Source organism: Mustela erminea, chromosome 17, assembly GCF_009829155.1.
Source record: "Mustela erminea isolate mMusErm1 chromosome 17, mMusErm1.Pri, whole genome shotgun sequence".
Classification (NCBI taxonomy): domain Eukaryota; kingdom Metazoa; phylum Chordata; class Mammalia; order Carnivora; family Mustelidae; genus Mustela; species Mustela erminea.
In genome coordinates this window covers 34,203,139-34,222,425 of record NC_045630.1, presented here as the reverse complement: position 1 = coordinate 34,222,425, position 19,287 = coordinate 34,203,139, and the positions used below count along the sequence as shown (strand labels likewise).

The following is a 19,287-nucleotide window of genomic DNA, read 5'->3' as shown; positions in this document are numbered from 1 at the left end:
AGCATATAACCCTGGCTAAGTTACTTAACCTCCTGGAAACTTGGAGTTGAAGGTGATGATAGTAATGTCTGCTTCATAAAGATGATAATAAGGCTCAGGACGTATCTAAACTGCTTATCACAGGTCTTCTGCACCTAAGAACAGCTCCCACTCCCCACTTCTCTGTCTCCTGTTACGTAGAGCCAGTACAGAAGACAAAGGGGTGGCTCTCGGTGCCCATGGCCTCGGAAGAACACCACGTTCTCTGCCACTCGTGCTCAGGGACAGCACATGGAAAATGAATTCCTTCAGAACAGATGGGGTACCGGAACATGAGTTCCAGAGGCCCTCGGCCCTCTCAACTCACCCTGAAACACAAGGGCTTCTTTTTGCCCCATAGCTTCTGCTCTTTCTCCTGCTTACCAGTGGTCCAGGCTTTTGGGTGGACCAAATCTATCCTCAAGGTCAGGACCCACAGACCCCGCACCCCTCCCAGGCACTGAGTACTTCCAGGCCGTGGAGGAGGGGGCAAGACTACGTTAGCCTCACCCAGAAGAGGCTCTTCTGACACAGGATTTGTGTACATTTCTGCCTTCTGCCTCACACATACACCATACATTTGGCCATTCTACACAAGGGCATACTTAAAGGCACGTGTGTGGGTAGACAGCAATTGGCCAATGGCCGCCATTGACCAGAGATGGAGGTACTTTTCCACATAAAACTCTAGAAAACAGTGTGTGTGGTTGAATCCCCAAGTACCTGACTTTTTCATTAATTAACCAACAAGGGTCCTACTCTTCATACCTGAAGCTGCGAGGGCATGGAGATTCTTGTTGGGTTATGGTTGGGGTCACTGCTGTTTTTGTTCTCACTAAGTAGAAAACATTAATCAGATAATATTAGTCCTTTAATATTGGAAATTAACCTGATGTTGGGCAAGCGCATAGTTACTCATAAATTCATTCAAGCACACATTCAACATAATTACACTCCCCCTATTTGGTTCTCTTGTCACCCGTAAGATCTTGGAATGATACAAACAAAACCCAAGACTGACTCACCCTGTGATGCAATGCCGTGTACCCACAGATCCTCCTGCCCCTCCGGTCTTTCCGGGAGTCTCTCTGCTCTGGAAGCCATAAAACACTGAGGGGCTTCAGTCTCAGACAGGCTGGTGGTATTCCCAGAGGAATGGCCACAGTCAGAGAAACAGAGGAAAAAATATGCCCAACTTCCCCCTACCATCAAATCAAAGAAATAAAAAATCTGTCTCCTTGGTGCCTCCCCAATATTTATGTCTGAGCTCAGCAGACACCCCTGGGCTGGAGCCAGTCTGTGTATTAGCATTAGTCCATTACGCTTTTTATGATGCATGTTACCCACCCTCCACTCCCCCCCGCACAACATTTTATGACTGTCCTTTTCATTTCTGGAAAGAGCTTCACAGAATGGCAGATGCCTGCATTTCCCCACTCTTTGGGGAGCTATTTGTAGGCAGCCTGTCCCAGGCCATAAACAACGGGAGATAAACCACAGCCACTGGCAGTAAATGCGTCCAAGGCCAAGGAGGTGCACAAAGGGGGAGGGGGTAAGCTTGGTGCTATCTGTGCAAGGCCAGTGGTCTTGGTTAGGTGCCACCCACAGAAGGACAGTCGAGGGGCTGGTGTGGAAATGGATGCCTTCCAGATTTCCAAGAAAGCTCAAGGGCTGCCCTGCCACTCTCCTTCATGGCTGTCTTCCTTCACTGAGGCCACTCGTCCCTTAACTGCGATCAGAACCAGTAAACTTTCCAGTGAGAAGAGTTTGCTTCCCCTTGGCGTCTATTCTTCTCCTGCCTAGTCATGTTGCTATGTAGATTACTATGTACGACTCATCTCCCATTGATGCTTCTGGATCTGGGAGCATCTCCCTGTGAGCTTCTCTGCCTTCTCCCAGCCTCTCTCCCTGTGACACTCCTCCTCCTCCTCTTCCAGTACTCTCCCTCTTTCTCGTGCCTGAGACCGGCTCTTACCAATCAGTTACCACTGCTTCTGGCTCATTAAAACTTCAGCCGGGACTCCGGTGGCCGTGGCAGTGATATTTATTTCCGCTTCCGAGCTGCACCCACAAGCAAGTCACTTGTGACGCCGTAGGAGACAGCACCTGGAGCCAGCTTTGCTCCCTAAAAGGCACCCCTGGGAGAAGAAAACCAAATTCAGAATGAATAATTGGTCTAGTAGAGATTTCAGATGCTTCCTACATGCACAAACAGCAACCGAAAGCAAAGAACAGAGCAAAGATAAGAGGGGGTGGGATGTGGAAAAGAAAAGCCGGCAAAGCCCTGAATTCTTAGTGCATCGACTAGTCTTCTTTCTCATCAGCCCCATCTTGGGGGCAGGACGTAGACAGAAGGTGGAGGTGACGTTCTTTTTCTCCTCCTTATTTGGTTTTGGACTCCACATCAAATGGAAACATGTAGATGAAAGTGATGTGCATTTAAAATGTATGTACACATCAGACTGCTGGAGATAGTAGCTATTATACTGCGTGTAGGTTTTTTTGCAGTAAGCTGCTAAATTATTTATTGGGCACTGGGCTTTAATCTCATAAACCTGCCTGCGGGCCCCAGGCACCAGCAGCCTGAGCACTGCATAAAACACAGACGTCAGACGGGAGGTACAGAGCACTCTGGTGACTCTGGGTAGGGATTGTTCATTTTCACTGGGTTTTCCACCCTCCCCTTCCTCCCTCCGACTGATCAGCTCATTAACAGCAAGCAGACCCAATGAAGAACCTTCTTGTTTTCCCATCACTGAGAACTTGGAAGTTGATTTGTACCTCGTAGTATCCTGAACACAAAGGACCAGGGAGGCTGCTCCTTGAGTCTGCCCTTCGCTGACAGTGGGAGCCACAGATGAGAGAGCAGATGCCTCCAGAGTCACTGGATATTGCTAGGATTGTCCTGAGCTCTGAGCTCCCCCCACACCTCCCAGGACTCATCGATGGATGACCGGGCAGTTCATTATATATCCGGGGCCTGAATTTGTCGCTTTTAAGGAAGAGTGATCTCCATTATCCTCTCTGGTTCCCAGTCCATACCTCTTGGTATGAATCTCCCCCTCGTCTCTGCATGCCAAGATAAGGAGAACACCCTTAAACCTGTTCGGTGGTTTGAGGAACACAAACAGCTTTCATGTATGTTTTACCCATGCCGAACTCATGTTGTCATCCTAACAAGCCCATGGCCTGTTCATCGTAGGGATGAGGAAACTGGCCCAGAAGAGTCAAGTCATTTGCCCGTCAGTGACACTGCAGTGTCACCCAGCAGTGACACTTACAGTGGAACCTAGATGTCCACCCATTGTCCTAATCATCACCTAAATATGTGAGCTCACTAGCGTGCATGTAGTGTGGAAACTGAGGCAGAGATCATTTCTGACAGCCAGACCCCTTAGGGCTGTGTGGGAGCAGTGTTAATACCCTTATTGTAGAAAGCGGTGTTCAAACCTGGGGCCTCTGCTCTTTCAAGCAAATGAGGCAAAGCCGGGTCTGTCTGGTTTCACCATTCATGGTACCGTAGCTGCCCACCCCATCTTAGGACACTCCTCTGCAAGGCGCAGAGGCAGGGAGACCCGATAGGAAATATGGCAGAAGTTGAATGTACGGCATTTAAAACCTGGGTTCAGAGGGACCATGATCTACCCAAACAAAAAAACAAAGAACAAAAAACTGTAAACACTTGCATGTCTATAATTTTTATGTAGACAGCCCATCGCTTTCATAAGATTCTCAAAGCTGTCTGTGATCCTAAAACGTGAAGCCTCCTTGTCCGATGGCTTTTAAACGATGTGCCGTTGAGCCCTAGAGTGACCACTCCAATCCCCCAGTTCCACCCTCTTTTAATCAAAAAAACAGGTTCAAATGACAGATGATGAAATGGTGGGCTTGTCTGCCCATCCACACGGTGTGCACGCCTTGTGGCAGGCACACACACACCATTCTCGCCCCCGACCCCCCACCTGTGTGTATGCACACACGCACACACACACACCCGGTGTCAGTAGCAGCAGAACAAGGCAAGGCTGCAAGAACCTTGATCAGGGCAAAGGGTGAGCCAGAGGGAGAGCAGATGAGGCTTGCAGGTTGGGGAAGACGACGCCAGTGAGAGACAGAGCAGAGGTCCCAGGCTTGGCTGCAAAGCCCAATCAGTAAGGGCTGGGAGAGGAGGCCGAATAGGTGGCTCCCAGGGGGTGTACCCAGGACCAGGCCAAGTCAGAAGGTAGGAGTCCTATCCACTGGCTGGGCCCTAACCTAGCCATGAGACTGAGGGTGGGGCGTCCATGCTGGTAGGGGACGAACTGTTTCCTGGAACCTTGGCGTGTCTCTCTGTTCCTTCTCACGTTCTCACTGTTCTCTCAGGCTAGGGCCACCTCTCCCTTCCCCTCGCCCAGCTAGCACCTTCTCATCTTCAAGAGGCTGTGGCCTCACTGCCTCCAGGAAGCCTCCCCTTTGCTCACTCTGTGCCCCCCACCCCGGTCACATGGCTGTCAGCAGAAGAGCACGATGGTTAAGAAGAGTTCAGGTCCAAGAGCCACGGTGTCCTGGGTTCCACTCCTGATCCTGCCCTTTCACGTATGGTGATACAGTAGGAGTCCTTCCCTTCTCTGTGCCTGCTTCCCCGTCTGCAGGCTGGAGATGGTCATGGTTTCTGCCTCGAAGGCTTGTTGCAAGGGACACGTAAATGAGGGTCCACGTGTGAAGCACGCAGATCCATGTCCATGAGAGACTAAGTGCTCAGGACATGTTCCCTGTTATTAACCCATGTATCATCATGGCCCTTTCCCTTGTCCCTGCCCTTCAGCAATTTTAAGACGGGCCGCGTTTGTCATCCCTGTATCCAGAGTGCCAAGTACTGTAGCCGATGTTCAGTATCTGTTGAGAAAGGAAGAAAGGAGAGTGGGGAGAGGAGAGGAAGGAGGAAATCCTAGGACCCGAATCATCGCTCTGTTCCAGTGCAAAGGCATCTTCTAGTCAGAGGGGCTCGCAGGTGTGTGCTATGCCTCCAGGCACAGTAGGACTTGGGGGTTCCTGTCGATGTCTATGACCAGCCGTGGCTAACGAAGAGGTCCTTTGGGAAGTGCAGATGATTCCAGCAGTCACATCTCATACCCAGAAATTCGAGTCATCACTGCTGCCGGCAAATCCCGTTGGGACTGGCCCTTCCCAGAGGGGACACTGCCTTCAGCCTCACTCAGCTCGCAGCCTCACTCCCTCCAGTGCTCCACCAGCAAAGCCCAGGTCCGCACCCAAAGACAGCTGGCAGCAGAGATACCAAGGGGTTGGGGGGGTTGGTGCTGGGTTCCCTCCCAGACCCCTCTGTGAGTCCATCAGACTTCCAGAGTATAGCACTTAGTAGATGGCACGCCTCCTGCCAAGAGTTTGAAGATGCAGAACAACACCCTTTACTAGGTAGTGGGCTCATTCATACATTCGATCACCCATTCAGAAAAATGACCGTTTCTATCTGTGCCCACTATGTGCCTTCAAATGTATCACCTGGTGGTAATGCCACCGTTAATTACATGCAGCCGCCATTTTCTCAACTGGGGCGATTCCATGGATGTTTGGCAACTGTCCAGAAGACATTTTGGGTCCTTAGAGGTGCTCGGGGTATCTAGTGGGTAGAGGCTGGGGACGCTGCTAGCCATCTCACGTGGGCACGGAACAGCCCACGCAACAGAATGGGAGCCTGTCCAAAATGTCAGCAGGACGGAGGCTGGGAAGCTCTGGTCAGGGCTCCAAACATTTATTATCAATGATGTGCCCATCACGGTGCTAAGCGCTTCTCCTCCTTCACGCCCTCTGGGTGCCCTATAACACAGGAATGGTGAAGTGGACCTTTCCAGATGAGAAAACTAAGACTCGGGGAGGTTAAATTATTTCCCCATTCATTCACGGAGTCTGTCTCTAACGGACAGCTCAGTGGGGTGGGAGGTTTGGAGACCAAACCCAGGGGGCCTGGCCCCAGAGTCTAGGCTCATTCAAAACTATGCCAGCTCTCTGCGCAAGGTCAGGAAGGAGAAAACAGGAAATCGGTGAGCGAGCGAGAAGCCTAAGTTTGGGGAGGAGAGTGTGGTTGATAAATGCCATTGGGTATGGAAAAAGAGATTACTTTCCCTTTCCCGCCTCCTTCTTTCCCTCTCCCCCACGTAACCTCACAGAGGCGCACAGAAGCAATTGAGCAGAATCCTTGAGGGCCACGGTTCGCCTTCAGGTTTATTTTGGTGTGGGTGGTGATGGGAGCCTGAGATTGTACCCTCCTCCCCTCCCCACAAAATGTTTCTCATCTCACACACACAGCCAACCCTCTGGCTGGGAGGAGGGTGGAAGTATTTCTCCTACTCCCGAAGTGTCTTGATAAAGATCTCTTCCCCTCCAGCCTCCAGCTTCTCCTCATGCTGATTTAGTGCCGACCGTAGGAGGTGTGGTATTTTATTGGTAGCTCCTGACTGGTGAGCTGTTTGGACAGGGGCCGTGTGTGTAATGGGAAGAATGTGGACTCTGAAAACAGACCACCTTGTTGCAAATTCTGTCTTTGCCACCTGCTGGGGAGACGGTCTTGGAGAAGTGGGTTAACTTTACCAAGCTTCAGTTCCTCCATCTCCAGAGTGACAATGATGATGCCTACTTTGAAGGGTGCGTCAACCTCTAGATGAGGTCGGGATGTTCATCTTTTCGCACGGTGCTTGGCAAAGAGGGAGGACCGGGGGAACGTTAGCCAATGTGGCCCTCCCCCTGCCTCAGCCCCAGGTTGGCTCCCTCCAGAGGCTCAGAGAGATGGGAAGGGGTAGTCAGTGCACCCCCGCTGCTGGACCTCCCTTTGTGCTCTGGGTCTCTTCAGGGGCCCTGTGTATAGGACAGCCCAGGCACCTGAGTGAAGCACAGACTGACATCTGGCCCTGTGTCTGCTGCGAGTCAGCTGACAGAGACCACAGCCACCACCACCTCCCCTAGAGTGATCATATAAAGAAGAGTCATCTGTATTTACCCATCAACCCAGCAAGGACCCAAAGAATGGCCCGGGACCATTAAGCAGTGGCAGCAGTTGACCCTTTTAGAAGGCGTATCATTTTTTTAGGACTATAATTATTTTACTTCATTTTTTAATTTAAATCCAATTCATTAATATATAATGTATTATTGCTTTCAGAGGTAGTGGTCTGTGATTCATCAGTCTTATGTGCCCTCCTTAATGTCCACAACCCAGGAGCCCCTTCCCTTCAAGCCCCTCCCCTCCAACAACCCACAGTTTCTTTTCCTATGATTAATAGTCTCTTGTGATTTGTCTTCTTCTCTGGTTTTGTCTTGTTTTAGTTTTTCCTCTCTTCCCCTGTGATCCTCTGTTTTGTTTCTTAAATCCCTCATATGAGTGACATTTTATGATAATTGTCTTTCTCTGGTTGACTTCTTTTGCTCAGCATAATACCCTCTAGTTCCAACCACATCATTGCAAATGGCAAGATTTCATTTCTTTTGATGGCTGCATAGTATTCCTGTGTGTGTGTGTATGTGTGTGTGTGTGTACATATCACATCTTCTTCGTCCATTCATCTGTTGAGGGACATTTAGGTTCTTTCCGTAGTTTGGCTATTGTGGACATTGCTGCTATAAACATTCAGGTGCACGTGCCCCTTCGGTTCACTACATTTGTATCTTTAGGGTAAATACCCAGTAGTGCGATTGCTGGGTCATAGGGTAGCTCTATTTTCAACTTTTTGAGGAACCTCCATGCTGTTTTCCAGAGTGGCTACAACAGCTTGCATTCCCACCAACAGTGTAGGAGGGTTCCCCTTTCTTTGCATCCTCTCCAACATCTGTCGTTTCCTGACTTGTTAATTTTAGCCATTCTGATGGGTATGAGGTGGCATCTCATTGTGGTTTTGATTTGTATTTCCCTGATGCCGGGTGATGTTGAGGATGTTTTCATGTGTCTTTTGGCCATTTGGATGTCTTCTTTGGAGAAATACCTGTTCAGAAAACATTATTTCAAAGACGAAATCATTTAGGACTCTGAGGGTAGGGTGACCGGGTGGTTCATTCAGTTAAGCATCTGACTCTTGATTTCAGCTCAGGTCTTGATCTCAGGGTTATGATTTCAAGCCCCGTGTTGGGTCCCATGCTGGGTTGAAAAAAAAAACAAACAAAATCCCGAGGCTGGGAGGGATCCTGAAGATCCTCAGTTACTGTCCTCACAGCTGTCCCTTTGCCCTTCTCCTAGTGCTTCTTACCCTAGAGGATGTTGTAGAACGGATACCCATTCATTGAAAGCCTACCGTGCACCAGACCCCTAGCTCCCCCTCCACCTTAGCCCACTCTTCCAATCCTGGCACACGACGCTCAGCCCACCTGGGGCAGGAGGGCATGAGCGATGCTCTGAGGGCCCTCAGAGGTGAAACTTCCTTATCTCTCTGCTGTCTCACCTGTGAGCCCCTGAACCTCAAGGTCCTGTGTCACAGGATGCAGCATACTTTTCCATGCGTCATCTCGGTCCCTTCTGATAGCAGTTCTAGGGGTGGATGTTCTTACCTCCTGCTAGAAGACGCAGTAAATGAAATTCCCACTGGATTATTCAGTCAGTCCGTCCTGGAGCCTTTGACATAAACCCTCGTTTTGTGGTTCAAAGTTCACCACTCCCCATGACACCTCGATTCCCTTATGTCCTTCCTTATAACCTAACCCAAAGAGCCATTCAAACCACTTTTTTGGAAGACTGTGGGTTATGGGCCATGGGATATATAAAAGACTATTAGAACAAGGGCCGTTTCCTCAGGCACCTACAATCTGTTTGAAGGCATGGGACGTGTTTTCCTCCTTCCTGCTTCCCTTGAAGATGGGACATGGTGCACCCTTCTGTCAGAGGCTCTGGCTCTGAAACAACACGGAGCTGGGGAAAAGAAGTCCAGAAACTGAGTGGTCTGGGCTCTAGGCTGACTGTACAGCCATGACCTCAAAGAAGTCATCCTGGTCCCTTACCTATAAAAGGGAGACCTTGATAAGTCTGATTCCCACTTCACAGGAATAAGGGACAGATTTAGTGAGACATAGTATGTGTGGAAACATCTGGAAAACTGCACACTGCTGTCCAGATAGAAGGGGTCAGTGCTCTCCCCTTCCCCGCCCCCTGCGTCTTACTGGTAGCCTCAGACCCTGGGGACACACTTCTGGAGCTGACCACCATTGTACCCTGACTGTCCTAGGACCAGGGTGATTACAGTCACCTGCTTTCCCTGCTGTCCCAAAGCCTTGCCCTTCCCCCCATCAGTTTCATAGGTGACCTATGCAATGCAAAGTGAAAATGCCATCTCCATTAAAACAAAAACAAAAACCTAGAATGAGAAAGGCCTTGCAGAGAGAACCTGAAATCTGTAAGTTATTTATAAGACTATGTGTCCCCGTGATGCCCTGCAGGTGGAGGAAGTCAACCCGTGAGGACCTTGCACAAAATGTCAGTCATTGTCCCAACAAGAAGTGTCGCCACAGTTCAGGGAGGGCAGAGTACCTCAGGACCTCTTCCCACCGTGCTGGTTACCAAGGAGGGTTTTTGATGGGTTAGACTTTCAGGTTTACCTCCAGGAGGTCAGCCGGAGGGAAAGAAGCTGTAAGCACAGAGCAGAAAAGGATGTCAGACTTTGGTGGTTTCTGAGGAGGTGCATTGGTTGTTGAAGGCTCTGTGGCCACCGCCCCGCCGTCTTCTAAATCCAGCCTCTCGCGCAGCCTGGAACAGAGATCGGCTCGGTAACAAAAAACAGCTTCCTCTCTCTGGTCCCCGGCCCTCCCCTGCCAACCTGGGAGCCATTACCTTTTCCAGATGTGGAATAATTGCAGGGTTCATCACCCCTGGGGTCTGCTGGGATCCGTCTCCAAGGGTCTCCGGGTCCTTTTATTTAATCCTCACGATGGTCACTCACAATAAGGATGAAAGTGGGAGCTGCTGAGTAGAGGAGCCAAGATATCTGCCCAGAGACACAGCGCGCTGCCCGTAATTCCAGCTCAAAATTCTGAGGTCCTCCAAACGCTGAAAGATGCCTCTTGTCCCTCCCCCTTACTTCCTACAGGAAGAATTTTGTACGAAATCACACTGCAGTTCTCAGAACGGCGCTCCCTTCCTCAGCCACCTCTCTGCACATGGGGGGCCTCTCCCTCCTCCCCCTCCCCATTTTCTCCATCACCGCCCCCTGCCTCCAAGCCTCCCTTCCTGAAAGACGTTCTTGACACTGTCATTAAACAGCTGCCAGCAACACCTGCTGGCATTCTCCCTTGCAAGGATAACAGCCCAAATTTAAAAAAGAAGAAAAGAATACTAAGCAAGAAAGGCTCCAGGAGGTGTAGCTGGGGCTTTGAAATTTGTTTGGTTTTTGCCAAATTACGTTTTCTCTGCATTTCTCTGTTGATTCTCCTTTGCACTTTCCACTCTTCACTTATGAAGCCCCTCTTCCAACCCCCACTTTGAAAATCAAGAAAAGAAAAACTGTTTGGGGATTAACTACCGTATGGGCCTGTGGCTGGGATCTCCTTGCCTCAAAGAAAGGTCGCAGGGGCCGTCTCCACCCACCTTTAGTAGTGGAAGGGGAAAAAAGAGAGATGGAAGAGCCAGTCATTACCTCCTCCCTTCCTGGGCCTTCTTCCAACAAACGTTGATGCAGGCTGATGAAGATAGGGTTCTCAGAACCTGTGCCTAATGAGAGCTCCTGTGGAAAGTCATTACCTGAGTGGCTTTTCCGGCCCTGTTCTTAGACCCCGGAGTCTCTCCTGTTTATTCCAGAAGCCGTCAAAGAAGCTGTCAAGCCGATCCACCACAGCTTTGCTCATAGCCCCAGTGGTACCCCAGTGGTTCCTAAGCCTTGATAGATGCCTACTTAGTGCTCCCCATCATGCTGCCCACAGAGGTCTATCCCCCTCCAAAACCTCCAGCAGCCCATCCTTACCCACACTGTCCCTCAGTGCCCTGGGATCCTGTCACCCAGCTAATTCCTCCTGCTGCCAGCTGGAGCTCAGATACTGAGCCCATTATTTTTTTAAGATGATAGGTCAAAAGCAATGGATTCTTTTTTTTTTTTTTTTTTTTTTTTTGCTTTCGGACAGAGGCCAACAAGGAATGAAGTGGCAGCTTCAGGAAACTGAGCTTTACTTTCCGGTTGCCAGGCGCTGGGAGGCCGGTGAGGGCTAGAGGGGTTCAGTTATGGGAAGCAGGGTTCAAAGGAGCTTTGCGAAGGTCAACCCAAAGCTGTGTTTGAGGCAACCATCAAACCGATGACTCTGCTGGTTTTCTATTGTGTCATGGAAAAGTCTTCTAGGGAATTCTTGCCAAGTCTTTAGAAGAAAAGATATATATAGCTAAAGATGTGTGTATTTATAAAGAGATGTATGGATATATTTATGCCAGTCATGCCCATGAGCTCTGCGGGGAGGAGGAGGAGCTCTAGGAGAGGCGGTGTCAGGGTCTCCCTGCAGCTTTTCTAGGCCCTCGGCAGAAGGAAACAGGAACAACATAACGGAAGGTTCAGAGATCTTTGGCTTCCATTCCCTGGGGCCCCCTCTGGGACCGAAAGACGCTCCTGAGTGGGGGCCAAGCCTCTGAGCCCCGAGTTTTCCTTTGAAGTCTTCAGGCAGGTCCCTGCGGTCTAGAGGACATCTTGGAAGGAAATCTTTCTGGGGGTCTGTGATCCCTGAGTAACCTAATCTTCAGAGCAGAGTGTGGGAGGCAAGGAGTCCATATGGGAAATTGCAAGGATGCCGAGGGGGAGGGGGTGAGGCCTGAGGGCTCCATGCCCGAAAGAAGGGAAGGAATGGCTCCGAATTCATTTGCTTTCCACCTGTGGGAACAAAGCTTAATTGGACTGTTGGCCTTGGGGGGGCCCAGACCCTGAATTTAGAGGCACTGGGAGACTTGCAGGCTTAGCTGGGACCATCTGCTGGGCCTCCCCACCCTCCCCCCACCCCCGCCAGAGCCTGGAGGAACAGCTGAGGCTTACTGAGAATGGGCCAGAGAGCCTTTCCAGAATCTCCCTGCAACTACGTGGTGTGTGTCTATGTGTGTTTGTGCGTTTATGTGTGCGTGTGAGGTGTGTGTGCACACGCACGTGCGGGGGGACCGTCTGTAGTGTGTATGTGTGCGCGTGTGTGCACATGTGCTCTTCCCGACTTCTACCCGCCAGGGGACCTCTTGACGTGGGGAGAGCAGCTGGGCCCCTGAGTGAGCTGGGTGGCAGGTTTAGCTGGGTGCGCCCGGTATCTGGCTCTGCATCTCTCATTCCATCTCTATCATGTCAACAACTTTCCAAATTGACTGAAGCATAACCACTTGCCTCATCCCTAGTCCGTGTCCCCAGTCCCCCTCCCTGCCCACACTCGTCCTGGTGGAGGCCCGGGGTGTGATGAGTAAGTCAGGCTAATGACACTACGCCCACCTTATCTAGGATTGCCCTTGGTGTACCTTGCTTGGTTCTGAAGGGGGGAGGGGGGTGCGGCTGGGAGGCAGGGTATCATTCCAAAGACCCCACCGGTTGTCACGGCCCCCTGCACCCCTCCTCTGCCACAGACAGCCACCCCCTCCTCCCCGGGGCAAACTGACTAGCTTCCTACTAGCAGAGACTCAGGGTCTAAAGAAAGCATACAGGTTGGCAACATGAACAGAAGAGTTGTGACATTCTTACACCTCCCCTCCCTCCTCCCACCGATGCCCACCCCACCTGGCCCGGCTCCCACCCGCAGCCTGGGACCAGGAGGCAGAGGAAAGGGGGGTTGCACACAGGGCCGGGTGACACTGCAGCTGCTGCCAGCCACCCTCCCTCTGTCTCCGCCACTTGCTTTCCTCCTGTGGGCAGCAGCTCCTGGCCCCTGATGGTCAGTGGAGTCAAAGAGGCCCTGCAGACCTCTCTTCCTCTGCCCCTGGTCCCCTGCTGCAGAGGGTGGGGGTGGGGAGGGAAGACGAAGAAGGAGACAGGAAGGCGGAGGGAGGGTGAAATGAAATGTTAGTGACATTCAAGCAAGTGACTTCCTCCGGCTCCACTGCCCACCCCCCTCCAGATTCAGGATGAACCTTGTCTGCTTTCCAAGCCATCGATGACTTCTCCCCCGCCTGAGTTGTCAAACCCTGGTGTGTCAAACCCCCCTTCCTTCCCAGGCACGCAGGAACACATGTGCCTCCCTCATCCAATGGCAGGTCCATCTGTGACCTTTATTCTTCTGACCTCACCCCTGGAGGGGAAGGGAGCCCCAGAGGAGCTTGCACTCCCCGTACCAGACTGAAAAAATCCCTGCTTCCCCACCCCTGGGCTTCAGCCTTCCCGATTCCTCCAGGTCTGTGGGAGTAAGTGAGGAAAGGCTCTCTTGCTGGGCCAGGAGGTTGGCAGCCCCGGCTGGATTCCACATGTGAAGAAAGCCTGGTGGGAGCAAAGTGTCCCTTCTTCTGATCCCAGCCCCTTGAACTCCTCTGGCTCCCCCAGCCATGGAGGTGACTGCCCTGTGAAGTTATGTTAATTTACTAGGCCATCCAGTCCAGCTGCCGATTCTCCCCAGAGACAGGCTGAGCTGCCCCTCCCCAGGGGGGCGGTGGGCGAGAACCCAGATGCACTGGATGCAAACGCCCTCCGTAGCTCTGGTCAGTCTAAGACAGGTCTGCAAGCCCCTTTCCCTTCCCTTCGGACAGCTGAAGAGCTCTCATTTCTGCAACCCGCAGAAGATAGTGATACACCTCAGTTTCACTACCTACGAAATGAGAAGACAGCACTGCAAGGCCCTTCTAGAGCTAACCTTCCGTGAATGGAATTTCCAGAAAATTCTATTCACAGGGGCTGAGCAAAGCCCTTTTAGTAGCTCTGGAACTGCAGTAAGACCCTCTCGTGGGCTTTCGGTGGTCCCAGTTTCTCAAGGAAGAGATGTGAGCTGGCTGCTCATCTCCCTGAAGGAGTCGAACCGCTCACTGCGTTTGGAGCCGAGCTAAGTGCCGAGCTAGACTGAACAGGCGGTGGAAAGAAAGAGGACCCAGACTGGGTAGCTTGGCTTTTGTTCCTGTAGCAACTATAGCAGGGAGGAACTGAAGTGAGATCGTAGAAGGAACTTCCAACATCAGCCGCTTCTCAGGGGAATGTACCCTTTCCTTCCCTAGCAAAGTTTCCAAAGAAGAAAACCGGAGGCGTACATTTGCATCTCGAGTTATTTTTTGGGGCAGGATTAAAAAACACGTGTTCTCCTCGTATCTGTCCAGCAGCACTTCCCGGCCCCAGCTCCGGTCCCCACCCTGCCAACCCTGCGGGGGCCTGGTCTGCAGATGGTGGCAAGAGGAGGCGGGGGGGCTCGCCAGAGAGCAGGGGTGACTTTCCCCTCCCAGCCCCTCGCTGACTTCTGACCTCTGCACCTCTCTTGCTGGTGATCCCTAAATTACCGAGCTGTCTAACCCTCTCCGGGGAGGAGAGGGGCAAACAGGGCTGACGGGAGGTGGAGCAGAGAAAGTATGAGGTGAAGGTCAGGGGTCGTTTCACAGTATGTTTTGGCAGAGGAGGCCTGTGGAGCAGCCAGTGGGATCAGACTTTCATCCTTCCAGAACTGCCCCAACAAGGAAAACAAGGGCTGTCACTGGAGCCATGATGTGGAGCCTGTGCTCTGGGGAACAGGGACTCCCCCGTCGGGGTCTGTCTACCTGGGAGAATGCGAAAACAGTCATGGCCCTCCCCTGTGCTCCCCCACTGCCCCCCACCACCGCTCTTCTCAGCCTGGGCAGGTGACCAAAGTGTCTGGGGAGGCCACAGGCTCTCCTTGAAGGAGATGAGAAAGGCTCCTCAGTGCCCCAGGCAGGACAGGACACCTGGGACACTCCTCATGGCAGTGCACAGAGCCAAGTTGCTGCAGAGAACCACACGTGCAAATTTGTCTCCTGTGCGGGGACATTAAGGTCTGAAAGGGAAGAAGAGGTCACAGGCTGGGGCCTGGAGGCTAGAGTTTTCCTGCCGAGTGAGCGCTGGGCTTGGGGATGGGGCTGGAAGACTGGGAGTTTGGGGTTCCAGAGGAACCCGCAGCCCCCAGGATCCCTTCTCAAACTTGGGCAGAAGGAACGACCAAATGCTTCCCCAACCAGAGGAACATTCTGGTCTGTTCTGGAACAGCTGGGATTCTTTCCCGGCTGCCTCTGCTCTGCTGCCCACACCCCAGCTGAGATGTCTTCTGCCCCAGCTCCCCATGGCTGCTTTGGGGTGGGGGGCGGTGGTTGCAAATACTCTTGAGGGGCAGGAACTCCATACAACGAGCTGGTCTTAACTGGAGCGAAGTCTCCAAAGATGTGGGCCGTGGTGTCCTGTGGCCTTATTTCTAGGCTCAGTCTGCCACTTGCTAACTGTGTAACTTCGGGCAAGGTACTTAACCGCTGGGACTCAGTCTCCTCATCTGCAAAATGGGGTTCACTGGAAAGTGGATGCGAGTGCATATGCCATGCCTGACGTGTAGGAAGCTCACGGTCCATGTTAGTTCTTTTTCGCTCTGTTTTGTCTCCCAGCTCTTCCCTGTCTTTAACACAGGCACAGTGACCATCCATGCCCAGGCTGCCATAGCCACTGCCATGGCCAGGGCATGGACTGAGGGACGAAATCTTTCCCTTCACCCTGCTCTCAGCCACCTGGGCGCAGAGGTGCCCACTCAAGCCCCCGACCCCAACCCCCTCTCCCACTCCCTGGCGCAGAGGCGTTTCCTCTGCTGACAGCCTGAAGACAGGTCATTTTTCTTCTGTTCCCATATAATGGCCTTTACTCCCCTACCCGCCACCCCCTTTTCAAACCTTAATGACTTTAACATACACACAGTTCTTTTAAAAAAAAAAAAAAAAAAAAAAAAAAACAGGCCCCCAGTGAGCTGCCCCAAACCTCTTGTAGTGGAGGAGAAACGACCCAAGCACATGTTCACAAGTCACTGCTTGTGATGACAGGGGGCCTTGTGCTAATTTCCTCCTGTGTTTGAAGCCCAGCGTGGGGGCGGGGCGGCAGGCGGCACGAGGGAAGGGACGGAGGGCTCGGGTATTTGGTTGTTCCCTTTGATCCTCCTGGAAACATGGTAGCATTTGGGGAAATATTTCATCCCGGGAAATCTTGAGGAGTAAGAGATGGGTTGCATGGGTGGCGGGGGCTTTAATGTGGAAGGAGAATGCTACCAGATGACCTTTTCTCTCCTTGAGATTCCGAATCTCTGCTCTGCCAGCTTTCTCTGGGCAAGGGCAGGAGGAGATGATGTGTAAGGGGAGACTCCAGCTCCAAAGTATTTATGGCTTTGCTGAGGCCTCCTACCCCAACACGCATTCTGTGTCTGGTTTCTCTTCGTGGCTTGCCCTGGGACGCGTCGAGGCCGGCAGTGCCCCCGTGCCTTCACCTTCTCCAGGGTGAGCCTCTCCCCAGCTGCCTGCCTCTGGCTGTCCCCTGATCTCCCGGATTGGCATCTCGTCTGCAAACTGAAGACCCACCGGATGTTCTTTCCGGAGGCGGAAGGCATCAGATGCTGCCTGCCTCTTGGCTGCTTCCCCATCCCTTCACCTGCCTGGACTCAGGGAAGACTCGCCTTCTAGGAGCGGGGGGCGTTGACTGATGACAGGGGGGGTCCTGCAGCAAGGAGGGAGGGCTCAGGTCTCAGAGCCCCTAGCTGCACCGGCCCCCACCCTGGCATGGAAGCAGAGCTGGCTGGGATCCAGGTTTTCTTCTCAGGCAGAAGTAAATGCACCAAAGCCGCAAACTTACCCCTTGACCGCAGACGGGAAGGTGCCTGTCTGACCTCACCGTTATTGGGGCTATTATCGTCACTATTGGTAATATCACCATCATCATCCTGCAATTTACCCGCTTCAATGGCGGGGAAGCAGAGGCCCCCTCTGGGCATTTGTGTTAAGAGAAAATGAGTCATGGCAGTCTCCCCGCCTCTCTCCTTCCCCCATCACCACCCACGGGGCCTTGCCTCCTGCGCTGTCACCACAGACTCTCTCTGGCCAGTGCCCACCACACCTTCACCCTCGGGGGGCGGGGGCGGGCCCTGTGTGGTGGGGTTCGATGCCAGGGCAGGGGAGATGCCCCCACCCCCGTTGTGGGCAGGGAGTGTCCTTCTTCTTAGGAAGAAGAAAAGCACTTCAAGCCTTGCCCTAAACCAGTGGTTCTCAAACCTGGGCCTGTATCCACATCCCCTGGAGACCTTGGTACAGTTCAGACTGCTGGGCTCTGCCCCGGGGTCTCAGACTGATGGGATAGGGACCAACCTGGAACTGTGCTTCCCTTGGATGCCGATTCAGCGTTTCTGCCATGGTGCTGATGCTGTCATTCTTGCAGACCACTGCCCTACATCATCCTAAGTTGAGTACATTGAAGAGGTGAGCCACTGAACTCCCTGTCTCCTCCCATCCTCACGATGCGGGTGTTTGCACTGTGTCTCATTCAGTGCCCTCTGAACTGCTTTCCCAGCCAGGGGGGCGGAGGGCGCAGGTGCAGCGTGAGGTAAGGGAGTGCTGCTAGCGCTCAAGCATAAGGACCCCATGGAGAGAAGGCAGAGGCAGGCAACACCCCCTCCCCACCCCCTGAAGATTTATTCCTTCATTTGGTATTTTAGGCCTTTCTCAGGGGGAGGCTGAGGCCAGCCTGAGTCACTGAGTAAACCTTTGTCAGGAGTGCTGGGCCCCAGCCAAGCTCTCCTCCCTCATTCCTTCCCACCTGCTCCTCTAGCGGAGCCTCAGGTTCCGCAGAGAGGGACAGCGTCCCTGTGCACACTGTCCCCACGCCCGTGAAAGAACATGTGCCCAGGGCCCACAGCACTGATCCTCAAAGCAAGGCTCCCACAATTCTGCGCTGTTGCTTTTGGCCTCCCCCTGCTACCGAGAGCTCAGGGATTCTCCAGAAGCAGTGCCCTGGGAGCAGAGATTTTCTCTTTCTTTCCGCGGGTACCACTTCTCTGCAGGAAAAGGAGGAGAGAGGACTCCAAGTGGCACTCGGGCTCCTCCTGTGTGACAGAGCCCATGCTAGATCCTAGGACACAGTCCGCGATCCGCTCGGGTGTCTTCTCCCTGATGCTTGTTCTGTTCTGGCTGGAGCCGATTTTTTTCAATAGCAGGTTTGGAAGCTCGAGGTGCACACTGTACCCAGATAATAAAAGATGGAGGAAGTCTAGCCTGGTTGCCTCTCACCTAGAGGGCATATTTGAATCACTGAGAGCTTGTTAAAATATACCCTGTGTAACCCCCCACTGGGGCAGGGCCTGAGCATTTCTATTAAGTTCCAGGTGGGGCTGATGCCGTTGGTCTGGGGAGCACACCTGGAGAACCGCTGGCCTAGTTCTCCGGACCACTGATGAGGCTTTTTGCTGGCCGTCATTCCCTGTTTCACTCCATCAGAACCTTCCTCTCACCCCTCCATCAAATGACACCCTTTCTGAGTTCTTCTGAGTTCACTAAGGAAAAATGTGACCAGCTTGCTAATTCCATGTTGTTTCTCCATTCATTCAAAAGATAATAATTATTACAGTAAACACTTATGTAGTGCTTCCTAAATGCCAGTGTCCTAGAGCTTTGCATATATTAACTCTCTTAATCCTTATAAGAACACTGTGAGGTATCTGTAATTATTATCCCCATCTTACAAAAGGAGCAACTAAGGCACAGAGAAGCAAAGAGTGTGCCATCAACCAGAGGCACAGCGGGGACGGTTCTAGAATCTGTACTCCTAACCAGGCCTTGACTCGCTGCAAGTCATTCCTACGTCCGACAGCACACCTAACTAGTGAGACGTTGAGACCCGGACTGGGTGAGCTGGGAGGAATACAAAGATGCGAGTCGCATTTTGCCAAATGCTAACAAATGGAAGATGCCATCGGAGAGCACTGAGACAGAAATACATACTCGGGCCGAGGGCCTGAAGCAGAAAGAACAAGAGCCTTGGCCTGGCAACGTTGGAAAAGGCGTCAAAGAAGAGTAGGCATTTGCGCTCAACTGATAAATACAGGAAGGAGTTCTCAGATCAAGAAAAGGCTGAAGACTGCTCCCCAGCAACGGCAAGAAGCGTCCATGCAGACCCTACATGCCCGACCGCAGCACGCGCAAGGCCTGTGAACAGGTCGGGGCTCCAGGAGGAATGGGGGAGGCAGAGCCACAGTGCAGGCAGGCAAGGGCCAGGTGCTAAGCGGTCTGGACTGGCACGCTCAACAGCTCGACTTTGGCCACCAAGTGAGAGCTATTTAAGGTCTTCGGGCAAGTTAGGGACATAATGGGATGTGTGATGGTGAGCGAGAGCTCCAGCTCCAGGGCTGCACGCCAGA

The 19,287-nt window shown here is 52.4% G+C and overlaps 1 protein-coding gene and 1 long non-coding RNA gene across 2 annotated transcripts in view; one reads left to right on the top strand and one right to left on the bottom strand.

The window, feature by feature from the left end:
- Positions 1 to 19,287, top strand: part of PLXNA2 (plexin A2) — a 212,270-nt gene that overhangs the window by 43,583 nt on the left and 149,400 nt on the right. The gene's annotated exons all lie outside the window — the stretch shown is intronic.
- On the bottom strand, positions 7,948 to 10,122 carry LOC116576455. The gene is made up of 3 exons (XR_004280167.1): positions 9,821 to 10,122; positions 9,521 to 9,617; positions 7,948 to 7,988 (listed from the first exon to the last, which is right to left on the bottom strand). It is a non-coding gene; the product is annotated as an uncharacterized LOC116576455 (long non-coding RNA).